This window comes from Phodopus roborovskii, unplaced genomic scaffold (genome assembly GCF_943737965.1).
Source record: "Phodopus roborovskii unplaced genomic scaffold, PHOROB, whole genome shotgun sequence".
Lineage (NCBI taxonomy): Eukaryota > Metazoa > Chordata > Mammalia > Rodentia > Cricetidae > Phodopus > Phodopus roborovskii.
The window spans coordinates 180916-194977 of NW_026126000.1; the positions used below are offsets into that span (position 1 = coordinate 180916).

General features: G+C 37.6%; 1 pseudogene; it reads right to left on the reverse strand.

The window, feature by feature from the left end:
- The window catches only part of LOC127218254 (transcription factor Sp3-like), a 137722-nt pseudogene extending 123889 nt beyond the window's left edge, over positions 1-13833 (reverse strand).
- Between the last annotated feature and the right edge of the window lie 229 nt (positions 13834-14062).

Below are 14062 nucleotides of genomic sequence, written 5' to 3' on the forward strand. Positions count from 1 at the left end.
TCTGGGAGTGGATCAGTATTTATCCTTACTATACAAATGAACTTTGGGAGCCCATTCCACATAGAGAGATACTTTCTCAGCCTGGACACAGCGGGGTCCTATGCCCTGCTCCAATGATATGACAGACTTTGAAGATTCCCCATGGAAGGCCTCACCCTCCCTGGGGAGCAGAAAGGGGATGGGATCGGGTGTTGGTGGGGGGGAACAGGGGAGGATAGGAGGGTTCGAGAACTGGAACTGACAAGTAAAATAAGATTGTTTCAAATTTAAATAAAAATTATTTTAAAAAAAACATGATGTATCCCTAAGCCATTGAAACTTATCCTTTACTTCACACTTAGGCTGGTTTAAAGAAGATACACCTGCTTAGCAGTTAAAGGGAGATACCTCTATTTGTAGTGCTACATATTTCATTAAAAGTTAAGTTCTATTGGCACTCCCTTGGAAAAAGGTGATCTTCAGATCTTACTAAGTTTGCCTGGAAGAACTATTTGGAGTTGAGTTGGCATGTGAATTTCACCCCAGGGATGATTTTATATTTTCAAAGTTGAGATAGAAATAACCAACAAGAGCTGTATCATTGACACCTCCATTGGCAGCAGCTGCCAAGAGCTAAAGTCAGGTGAATGTTCTCAGAGCCAAGAGTTGATTTGATTCTCTTATAGAGGGAGGCACATGGGGACAATGGAAGACATTTTATGACCTTCATTTAAGTAAAAAGGTTCAAACAGGACCATATGCTGCACAATCTCCTTTATTTCGTGTTGGATTTTTAAGATCATCATGTCTATTAAAAGATAAGCTATATGTTATCATTTTCACTAGAACCTTTCCTCACCTTTCAGATATACCAACTTATAAAAATTTGTTTAGTGACTAGTAAGTGGTTAGGTATAAAAGCAAAAGCCATCTATTTCAGGTTTGATTCTGCCTAACTTTACCTATATGTTTAAAAGCAAGCCACTTTTCCATTTGAGGTCTCAAATTATAATTTCTAAAGGATATAATAAGTGTGAGAGGCTTTTGAAAATACATTATAATCTTTTATGTACCAAGTTTTAATTATTTCCAATACAGGTCATATATGCAATGGGAGAAATCCACCCAGAAACAAAAAAAGCAGACAAAAAAAACTGTATATTCAAATAAAATCCGATTTCTAGAATAGAAATATGAGTGGACTTAATAGAATTTACAAAAGCCAAGAACAGTTTCTCTGCCATCTTCTCTGTCTCTATTGTCTTTGTGGTCTCTTATCTCTATATACACATTTTACTGTTTTACCTAAGCACCTTATGCATATTTTGATCCAACAGTCAAATTGAATTAGTGTTTGTAATTTTAACTCCACCCTGAATGCGCCTGATCTTGTCTAACTCAAGAACTCTTGGAGAATCTGTCTTCGGTCATAGCAAGGAGTGAAAGATCACACGAGATTGTTCTGGAGTGCTCAATTTCAGTGTGAACAAATAAAGTATTCTAAAAGAGATACTAATGGTAAAGAAAATGTTTGGCAGTTTGGAGAAGAAATGTGATGACCATAAAATTACATAATTCGTCGCTTCATTAATTTCATTAAAAGTGAAATTACTCTTCCGAGAAGCTCAAATGAGATTATCTACTTGTACCGGCCAGAGGGATGCCTTTACATCAAAAAGGGGACAGAGGATAAGCAGTGGTGGTGCATGCCTTTAATCCCAGTACTCAGGAGGCAGAGGCAGGCAGATATCTGTAAGATAGCATTTCTACATGATATTACATTGTTTAACCCTTAAAAGAAATTGTTCTATGTAGAGGTAGCTAGAAGAATTGATCAAAGGCAAAGAAAAATACCTGTAAAAGTTTCCCACCTGAAACATCTGTAACTGCTTCATACTTCTGCGTCAATCACAGTAATCATCAATTGTACCCCTTTATTCAAAATCAGTATTGTAGGGTATATAAACTCAGTGATTGATTTGATGAGCAATGAGGAAATGAAAATGTGTTCCCTCAGATTTACATTTGTGCAGTGGACCAAAGTGTGCCATTGATCACCCTTGCACAAACCACAGCATGGCCAAGAAGCTCTATAGCTTACAGTAAGAGCAGTGAGCTCTGCAGCATACAGGGAAAATAGCAATGCATTACTAAACCAGCTTGGCTTCTCTGAAAGCTAAGACTCTACTGCATGAACATGAGTATGAATAAGTTATCATACCAATTCTCTGAACAGGCACCAGCTGCAAAGTGGAATTTAAGTCACATTTTTATTTGTTAGGTATCTCTTCACTGAATCTATACACTTGAGTTTGAAAACAACTACCCATGTAAAAAGATTATACTGGTACCCAAATGGAAATGTCACTATAACCTAAACTCTTTTTTTTTCTTTCTATCTTAATTTCTAAGACACCCATGCAGCATGAATCTCTCCAGAGAGCAGAAAAAGACCATTATATAAAGAATACATCATCTTTTAAAGACTCTTGTTTACCTAACAATATCCTTTTCATCTTTCAAGGAATGCCTGTTTTTAAATCATTAAATTATGTTTTAAACTACATATATTTATGTTCACATTTGTTTATATTTAATATTATATAATATATTTATATTTTAATGTCTAATATTTATCATCATTGCTCTCTAACTGAAGCAAGCTTTCCTTTTAAACTTTATTTTTGTGTCTGTGTGTATATATATGTGTGTTTGATTTTGGGGGGTGTAGTCTTTCAAGACAGAGTTTCTGTGTAGTTTTGGAGGCTGTCCTGGAACTCATTTAGTAGGCCAGGTTTGCCTCAAATTCACCTGTCTCTGCTTCCCAAGTACTGGGATTCCACTTCCTGGCTGTGTTATTCTTATATGTGTTTATTAAATGCCTTCAGGTGCCTATGGATGCCAGAAGAAGGTGTTGGATCTCCTGAAAGTGTTATTATATTTGGTTGTGAGATGGATGCTGGTAACTGAATGCAGGTAATTCTGAATAAAAGCATGCAGCACTCCTGACTGCTAAGCCATAGTCTCAACCTTGAGTTCCCTATTTTGTGATAAAATATAGTATATCCTGCCACGTACAACTTATAGCATACAGGCACAGGCATAAGTTCCAGCACACAAGACAATCAACCAACAGTTCTTGGAAAGTAAATCTAGACTCTGAGCAAAATTCTGATGGACTGGATGCATATCGTGATGTAGAGAGGAGGAACAACAATCACACATACACACACATACAGTTTCAAAGGCAAACTTGCTTCAGTTAATCAACAACGATGACTGTGCCTCCTAACATGTTTGCATATCAGCAACTAATCTTTTCATTCTAATAACTACAAAAATTTTTAAAATTTTCTTTTATATATTTTAATTGAAATAGAATTATATAATTCCCCCCTAGGATGTTTGTGTGTGTTCTAGATAGATAGATAGATAGATAGATAGATAGATAGATAGATAGATAGATAGATAGATATGCCATTCACGTTTGTTGTTTGTGTGTATTTGGCTTAAGGGCTATCTACTCTGCACTGAACAATCTGTAAGGAGGCTTTCCCTGGAAAAGGTTAATTCGCTCTCTCCTAGTTCTCCATAGAGTTTTATTCAGGTGTGGGACCTGCAATATTTTACTCTTTGCATGTCCATTGCTATTGCCTTCATTCTGGTATTCTTTATGCTGCCATTTCTAGGAGAGAGTGTTTTATAGAAAATGCCCTGGCATTTTGACTTCAATAATTCAGCCCCCTCTTCCACAATGTTTCCAGACCCATAGATGGAGGATCTGTGATATAGATGTATCCATTAGTGCTGGGAAGTAGCATTTTCAATAGTCATGCTGCACCGTCATTTAAAAATTTTATTGAAATTCAGATTCACACATAAAATGCAGTGTGGTAAATCCTAATAATGTATATTTTATCTCAATCACTTTAAGTAATTGATATGCCTTCATGTAAGCTATTCCCTCTAAAAGGCCATTGCTAACAATATGATATAAACATATACACCCATGATTTCTCCTGCCCCCAAAACAAATGTGGACAAGTGGAATAGGTCAAATGTTGTGCAGGGTTCTGCATGAACAATAATAAAAAGGAAGACTTTCTGGTCTTAAGGTATAAGGAAAAGAACAACAGCAAATAAAACTCAAGTCAATTTAATAGATAACTGTAGGGCAATTAAAGCACAATGAAGATAGCAGGAACTGGGAACAAATGATAGTGAATTGAAATTCACTGGGACATCCTTTGCATTAAGCATATCTATAAGAGAAAAATACCTAAGCATCAGGAGCTATCAAGTCAATAAATTACCCTAGACTCAATAAAATATCCTAGCCGTCATTTCTGCTACTGGTAGTCTGTGTCTCCTAAGTACTGGGACTGAAAGCTTCATGAGTCAAATGAGACAAGAGCCTAGCCCTGGCATCATCAGAATCATTCCCATAAAGGTTTTCAGCAGGACATTGTCACATAAAACATGGAAGCTTGAGTTCCAGATCTGGCTTATCAATCCTTAGTCCATATTATTTCCTTGAAGATCAGACATAGTTATTTCCATCAAGGGTCATAATTCAGTCTCAACAAGCAAGACAGCTAAGGCAGCTGAGGCAGCTAGGCTACTGAGGCTGCTGAGGATTGTAGCAAAGAAACAGTACACTAAAAGCAATGGGGTCTAACACTCCCTTAAGCACTGAGCAAGAATACAACAGTGTTTTTCATCACTCACCTTGCTGACTGACCTCAGTTGGAAACAGCAAGATGGGAAACAAAGAAAGAAATAGACACACAGGCAGATTCTTTAATGCTTGAATATGCCATGAGGAGTGCAGCCAAATTTATCAATGTCCAGCCTTTAGAGAAAAGTATGCATAAACCATACTGCCAAGAAAGCATTTGTGCAGAAGGCTGAAAAAGCAGAAATGCAAACTAGAGAAAAATGGACAGGCAGAACTGCCTCTGGAGGGAACTTTCAAGGCTAGATCTGTGTCTGAATGTGAAGAGGGTTGCAGGTTTCAGCCATATGAACAGTTATACCCTGGGAAACACCCTCAAATTGCTAAATAGAGAACCTGGGTCTTCAACTACTCAGTTCCCCCTATTCTGTATCTCTACTTTTTTGGGCACCCCCTTCCCTCCTGTTGCCCACCACTAGCAGCACACAAAGGGCCCCCTGGCCTCAACACCTGCCAGAATCAGATAAATAGTTTGGTTAACTCAGAAGATGAGCGTATTCTACGTAGGAAAAATGTATATGTTTCCGAACATCTCCAATAATTATAATAGGTCATAATTTCAAGGCTCTGTGGAAACGTAGTTGCAGATGACATATACCTGACTACCTAGTTCAAAAGTTATTTTGTGTGTGTGTTTAATGTATTAGTTAAGCCTTTCTGCCCTGCTATGCTTCCTATGTGCATCCTTCTGAAATCAACCTTTCAATAATAAAGGGACCAGTCAGCTCCTCATCTCTCCTCCTTTCATCAAAATCTGTCCTCATTAAACAAAACAGAAATGTGCCAATTTACGTAGTATACTTTGTTCTTTTCCTAACAGTGGTTAAAATCAAAGGCCTCTCTATATCTATGGAATGACATACTTTATTGTATTTATTTTATCAAGGCAGTTCCCTTTTATAAAGTCATTTCTGGTTTCAATGAGAAAAATGGGCATGATGGAGTTAATTACAACTGTTCTTAGGATACCATGAATGAAATGTTTCTAACATTAGCACTGGATCTAAGTATGATCCAGTATGTAAGATATATCTTCATTTTGTGAAATGCTATAAGCAATTAAGTTATAGAAACCTTAAATCACTTACCAAGTTTCTTATTTCTAGATTATTTAAAATTGTTAATGAATCTGCTCTATAAAATGAAGAACCTTATAGTAATTAGTTATGTGTAAAATTCTTTCAAGTGTTAGATCAGTAAAATAGTGGGCCAAGTAATTCTTGATGGTAAAGAAATTTGATGATATCTTTATGACCAAGATAAAGAAATTGAGAATTTCTGGGTAACAATGTGGTTAGGTAAAAATCTCTATTCATTTGTAAAGAAAAACGAAATCATGCATTAAGGGAAGTGAGTAAGGTAAGCCAGACCAAGAAAGACAAATGCCACATATTCTCTCATATGAGTATATCCTAGGCCCAATGTTAAGATGTGAGTCACTGCAGATACTAGGAAAGGGACCAAGGATTGGAGAGAAAAGGAGCTCTAAAAAGTAGATTATGCAGATGCTACTACAGGGGGAAATGGGCAAGCTGGGGTGCGATGATTTACCTGTGCAGGAGGAGAGTCAACCATATGGATGTTCAAAACAGCTATAAGGAATCATATTATATGGAAATAACTTGTTTGTACAAATAAAGCATGTCTAAATATCAAAGCTTGTCACTAGCTAGCCATAAATGTCTGGTGGTCTTTACAGACAGAAAATGAGAATGAGATGGCTGGGCAGAAAAAGGAATATAGGCAGAAGGATGCAGGAACTCTCTTTTCCACTGGGAAGCTAATGAAGAAAAGGTGCATTTGCCTTGCTCCTTCTTCTCTGAGATCTCTTAGCATTTTCCCCAATATTTGGTTCTTGGCTTTTAATATTAAGGCCTATTAGAACATGTGTTACAATAGAGAGAGAGAGGGAGAGAGAGAGAGAGAGAGAGAGAGAGAGAGAGAGAGAGAGAGAAATTACACTACTTGAGATGATAACACTATTCTCAAAAACCAAAGACTATCTAATAACATGAAAATTTCTTTCCTATTGTTAGTTAGGGGAGTTGAAGAGATCTTCAAAGCAATGTAAGCCATTATCCTTGTACTTGATTATGTACAAAAAATTGAAATTCATACCTAGTTGCTGAAGACATCACACACTTCAGACACAGGACTTGGAGGAATAAAGCCGGCACTTCTTCCTGAGGTGCTATGAAAGCTGTCAAAATAGAAAATCAGTTAGCAGTCCTAACCAATGGTAATGCCTGGAAACCATAACAATGACCAGAATGGCATGATATTCCAAGAATTGTAATAGGAGCATTTATAACTATGGTGAGGGTAAGCAAAAATCATCTAATTGGATGTAATATGCACTCATTAGGAGGGAATTCTTTTCTGACACTTTAAACCTAGCCCACTTCCTGTAACTCAAGAGAACCTACTACTGCCATTTCACTAAACCTGTATAATTTCTTCATGTATTCTAAATACTTATTCTTATCCCCATAAAAAAATTGTATCTCTCATCACTTGTAAAAGAGGTTTCACAGCAGCAGAAGACCAGGGCAGAAATCCACAGGTGCTCAAAATGCAGAGAACAACTTATTGTAGGGTGTCAAGCCACAAGACATATATCTACAATACAGCCCCTATAGGAAACATCATGGAAGAGGAAGTGAAAACATTATATAAAGTCAGATGATCATGGCATCTGCTGTGGGATAGTGTCTTCTTCATATAACAGGGCAGCTGCATGTATGTGATGCCTTTAATCTGTTTGTCATTCAGGGTTTATGTGATAGCAAAAATATAGTGAACTAAACAAGATCTGAAAAGAAAATGACAACATCAGTTGACATGCCCACTTGGATGCCCCCTTCTCAAATTTATTACTCCATTTTTTAATTATTACCACATACACTTATAAATATAACTATATGTGTTGTTGGGTGATATTTGCTCACACTGTGAGCCCAAAGTTTACATTTGCATTAATTAAGTAAAGTTAAGCTTGGATCAGAAGGGTGAGTCAACAATTAGTTGACAGGACATAATTAGAGAGCATCTGGAAGAGATAGTCTCACCAGAAGTAGTAGGGAGGAATTTTGAGTATGCTAATAATCACATATTGGTTCACTAAAGAAAGAATGATTCCAGTTATTTTGAATGATTCCTATTTGCATATAGGGAAATAAGCCAGAGTAAATTATTTGTTTAAGGACATAAGATGGCTGAACTCAAGCCAACAAGTCCAAGTCCATATTTCATACATTTAAAACTATATTATGTTTGGGTAATTCTGGGTAGATCTATTGCCTGTGTAACAATTTGCATTTTGTCATGGGTTGATGTGATTAGTTTTTATCAATGACCCATTTATGTGTGATCCACACCTGGAAAGTTCACATACTGGTATTCATTATGACTATATTCTCCAAGTTCTATAGTCTAATCTTTATTTTCTGTGCATACTATGAAACCATCCCGTGTCACTTGAGTTCTGAAACCCATTTGTATATTTATTGACCACCTAATATAAGCCACCAGGTGTCTATTATGGAACTACATGGCATATAACTAAAATAAGAAGGATTCAGAAATGCTAGTCTTATATGCTTTATTTCATAGATTTACTCTAAAAAGAGACATAAGGTAGAAGGAGGAAGAGTGTGTGTGATAAGGAAGCTCCTTCCACCCATTTTTCCTACAAATGATACTTTGGTTTCTCTTAAGGATTGACTAATACATAGTTGTGTATATGTTACCCTTTCTTTATCCATTTATCAATTAATGGGTACATAGGCTGATTTAATAACTTTGCTACTTTGAATAGTATCACAATCACTTTATGTGTTCAGTGTGTGCAGATATCTCTTTTGAATGCTGCCTTTGATTACTGTCAGAATAGTTGACAACAACAATAAAATTAAATGAAACAAAATAAAAATATAAGCAAGAGGTTATAGAGACTGCCCCATAGTTAAGAGCATTGGCTGCTCTTCTGGAGAATCTGGTTCAGTTCCCAGTGTGTACAATGCAGCTTTCTACTGTCTGTAACTCCAGTTGCAGATGGCAGCAGGCATGTTGGTGACACAACAATATACATGTAGACAAACAAACCCTGAACATAAAATAAAATTTTGATTAAATATTTAAAAACAGAGAAAATAATTGTTGAAGATGTAGGGAAACAGGAACATTTAAACACTATTTGGGTAATGTAAAATAAAACAATCCCTGTGGAAATCAGTATAGATGTTCTTGAGAGATAAGAGAGAGAGAGAGAGAGAGAGAGAGAGAGAGAGAGAGAGAGAGAGAATGAGAAAGGAAATGAAATGGAAGGAAGGATGGAAAAAGTCACATGACTCTGATATGCCATACTCCTAGTTACCAAAACTTTTCAGGTTAGCTATCATAGAATTGATGCTTGTCTGTGGTGTTATATTATTTATGATTTATTAAATCTTGCCTGATAATTCAGAAAGCAAAGTCAGCCACAGGCCTTAGAAGCCAGGCACACACCTTTAATCCCAGCAGCCAGAAGCTAGGAGGTGGTGGTACACACCTTTAATTCTAGGACTCAGGATTAAGAGGTAGACTGATCTCTGTGAGACCAAGGCCACACAGATCTACACAAGAGTGCATCAGTCTAAAAGAGAAATATAGCTGAAGTATATGAGTACTCAAAGCCTGCCCCCACAGTGACACACTTACTCCAACAAGGCCACCCCTACTCCAACAATGCCACATCCCCTAATAGTCCCATTCTATATAGGTCAAGCATTCAAACATAAGAGTCTATTGGGGCCATAATATTCAAACCACCACAGCATACAAGACAAGAGAGAAGCTGTTCACACCCAGATGGCATTTCAAATCTAGATTCCCATCACTTATAAATCTGGTGGGTACATATCAAGTTATATTTCTGTACCATTATATGACTTTATTTTATGTAAGATTTATCTGTAAGAGAAACACTGTTCCTTGTAGCAAAATAATTCCTGAAATTAAGATAAAAATGAACATGAACATTTTAAGTTAATCAGACATAGGGTGAGCACAGAACTGTTTTATATATCTTCTTGTATTATTTTTGTAATGCTGAGCATAGCACATGCTAGACAAGTGCATTCCCACTGAGCCATACATGAAATCCACAAGAGTTTTTGAAGAATTTGTCTAGGAAATTAGAAAAATATACTAGGACTGTAAGTTGAATTTGGGAGCAGTTTGGCAGAGGAAGACAAGGAGGGCATCTCAGGCAAAGGGAACTAAAAATACACAGATATGAGATATCATGACATTTTTATCCTCTCCCCTTCTCCAAGATGATCCAAGTAAGATGCCTTTACGATTTGGAAATTATAATCAGAAGCCTACACTCCATAACTTAGAAAGCCAATATCCTCTTAATTCTTATGCATATCAAAATAATTCCCCTACAGACAATGAAACCCTGGATTGTGCTTAAATTGCATAAGGTTGCAAATACCTGGTTTGTTATTATTTGAAATTCACCACATTTTTTTTTTACCAAAGATATCTTTTTTTTTATTTGAATTTGAAACAAGTTTGTTTTACATGTCAATCCCAGTTCCCTCACCCTCCCTTCCTCCCCTGCCCCCCAACTCCCATCCCATCCCATTTCTGCTCCACAGGTACTTTTTAATAATGTCTTCAGCTGCTAAAATCTTTTAAAAGTCCGTGTATGCCTCTGTGTGGTATACAGATGCAAGAGCAGGAACCTATGGATACCAGAAGATGGCATTAGATGTCATAGAGCTGAAGATGCAGCCCATTGTGAGCTACCTAACATGGGTGCTTAGAAACAAATTCTGGTGCTTTGCAAGAACAGTATGTGTTCTTGCTGTTAAGTCATTTCACAACCTTATTTCTGCTCTTGGTTTACAATTATTTACCTTAAACATCACTCTAATCTCTTCTTGGCTTTGCTTACTCTGCCTGTTCTTGGTTTCCATGATAGTTCTGAAATGGACAGTTCTTATTTCCAATTTAAATCTTATTAGTCTACAGGGTTCCTATTAGGTACCAAGTTTTTTCATAACCTAGGAACTAGGTCTCTTGCTTGTTTGTCCTTATACATTTCCAGTTGCAAGAAAAGGTAGCCTAGTGAGAAATCTCAAGTTCTTGATATTTCTGTTTATAATACCTTCATGATAATCATATCCTGATTAATGACATCCTGTTAATAGAAAATAATTTGAAATATGGTGATATATCTCAGTTGTAAAATGCTTACCTAGCATGAAAGAAATCCTGAATTCAATCACCAGCATGACATAAAACTGGCATGATGGTGCATACCTGTAATTCCAGCACCCAGGAGGTAGAGGCAGAGACATCATCTACATTACTCCTCACCTACCTAGCAAGGTTAAGTCTAGCCCAGGCTACATGAGACCTGTCCAAAACAAAAATTCAAAGACACAATTTGAGACAGGAAAAGCCATACAAAATACCTCCTATTCCCTTAGCACTTTATGCTGAGCGGAATAAACTTGCATTTATAAATTGATTTAATATAAGAATATGAAGTACATTAGGAAGGAATTACTGTTATTTCCATTTTAAATATTAGAAAACAAAATGTGGCCAAGTTAAGTTAATTGTTCAAGACCCCAAATAAAGTACAGAACTGGGTTTAAAACTCTCTGCAGGGTGGTGGCACACACCTTTAATCTCAGCACATGGGAGGCAGTGGCAGGAAGAACTTTGTAAGTTCGAGCCCAGCTTGGGCTACAGAGTGAGTGCCAGGACACACTCCAAAACTACACAGAGAAACCCTGTCTTGAAAAAACAAACAAACAAACAAACAAACAAACCTGGGTAAAATAAAGCGAAGGCATACATAAAGTGGTGTTAACAAATATGAAGTTATTATGAGAAAGGAAAAATAAGTTCTGTTGTTCTGATATTAGCTAGGAGGAATATATGTAATGGTAATGTATTATGTATTCCATAAGAGTCTGAAGAAATGTTATGTTCTCCCCCCCCCCTGTGTGTGTCTATGTGTGTAGAGAGAGGGGCGCATGCATATGTGCATGTGAATGCTCATGTACAGTACTTATGCATGAGTGGATGTTGGCCAAACAAAGGGTGTCTTCCTATATTAGTCTTTATCTTGTTTGTTGAAACAGGGTCTCTCACAGAGCCTAATCCTTACCAATTAACTAGAATCCCTGGACAAAGAACCTCAGGAATCTCTCTCTCTGCCTTTTGAGTGCTGGAATTGTAGGTGGCATCACATCAGATTTTATGTGAGTGTGGGGAAACCAAGTTCTTTCTTTCTTTCTTTCTTACTTTCTTTCTTTCTTTCTTTCTTTATTTATTTATTTATTACATGCATTAAATTTTGAAAGTGTCTAAAATAAACTTACATTTTGAGTCATATTTTTCTGTTTTCTTTTATTTATTCATTTACTTATTTATTTTTCTTATTTTACATATCCATCTCAATTCCCTCTCCATCCCTCCATCCCTCCTTCTCTTCCACCCACCCAAGCCCCCCAAATATACTCCCATCCCTTTCCTCCAACTCTACATGTAGAGTGATGACTTGCTGGAGGGGTTATCTAAATCTGTCTAGTCATTTGGACTAGGGACTAGGCCCTCCCTCCTGCGTCTAGGTTAAGGGAGTATCCCTCCTTAGGGAATAGGCTCCCAAAGTCCTTTCATGCACCAGGGATACATGTATGAGGCCCCTTAGACTGCCCAGGCCTTCTAGCTGAGACCCATGTTCAGGGAGACTGAGTTGGTCCGATGCTGGATTCTCAGCTATCAGTCTGGAGGCCCATTAGCTCCTCCTTGTTCAGATCTGCTGTTTCTATGTGATTCTGTATCCTGGTCTTGTCCTCCCTCTATGAATTTGGATTCCAGTTTGACTCAGTGTTTAGCTGTGGGTGTCTGCTTCTGTTTCCATCAGCTACTAGATGAGGGCTCTATGATGGTGGACAAGTTAGTCATCAATCTCATTATAAGGGAAGGGCATTTATGGTAGCCTTTCCACTGCTGCTCAGATTGTTAGTTGGGGTCAGTCTTGTCGGTCTCTGGACATTTCTTTAGAGTCAGTTTTCTCTTCACACCTATAATGGCTCCCTCTTTTATGGTCTCTCTCTCTGTCTCTCCCTCTTGTCTATTCCTCCCCTGACTCAATCTTCCTAGTCCCATGTGCTTTCCTCTCCTCCGCTTCTCTTTCCTCTAGCCCCCTCACCACTCACTGCCCCCCACACTCCCAATATGCTCAGGAGTTCTTGTCCCTTCCCCCTCCTGCGAGGGACTTTGTATGAATCTCTTAGAATATACCTTGTATCCTAGTTGCTCTGGTGGTGTGAACTATAGGCTGGTGATCCTTTGCTCTAGGTCTAAAATCCATATATGAGTGAGTATATACCATGTTCCCCTTTTTGTGACTGGGTTACCTCATTCAGGATGGTTTCTTCAAGTTCAATCCATTTTTCTGAGACTTTAAAGATTCCATTTTTGTTTTCTGCAGAGTAATATTCCATTGTGTAGATGTGCTACTTCTTCTTTATCCATTCTTCAGTTGACTGGCATCTATATTGCTTCCAGGTTTTGCTATTACAAATAATGCTGCTATGAACATAGTTGAACAGAAATCTTTGTTGCATAGATATAGATCACTTGGGTATATGCCTAAAAGTAGGATTGCTGGGTCCTATGGTAGATTGATTGCCATTTTCCTGGGGAACCACCATACTGATCTGCAAAATGGCTGTACATGTTTGCACTCCCACAAGCAGTGGAGGAGTGTTCCCCTTTATCCACATCATCTCCAGCATGAGTCCTCATAGGTGTTTCTAATTTAGCCATTCTGGCAGGAGTAAGATGGTATCTCAAAGTTGTTTTGATTTGCATTTCTCTGATAGCTAAGGATGTGGAGCATTTTCTTAAGTGTCTTTCAGCCTTTTTGATTTCCTCTATTGAGAATTCTCTCTTCAGTTCTGTACCCCATTTTAAGTAGTGTTATTTGGTGTGTTGGTGACTAGTTTCTTGAGTTCTTTGGAGACTCACACAACCCTGCCATAATGCCACCTACCTGCCAGGTAGTTTACAGCGATGTCTTCCAGTGATCCCTGCTTCTTGGTGTTCATGACTTATTCTAATTATCCTATGGCATCTTGCTTATAATGGGAAGAATATCACAAATGTGATGCTTTAGCTAGGTTATAAAACCCTGTGGCATCTATCTTTGCTAGCACTCTCCGTGTGTCTCTCAGATAATTCAACTGACATGGTGTGAGCCATTCTATGGACAGGCATTCAGTAATCAGCAAGGATCCAAGACCTATCAATATAACAGTGACATAGTCACAAGCATAA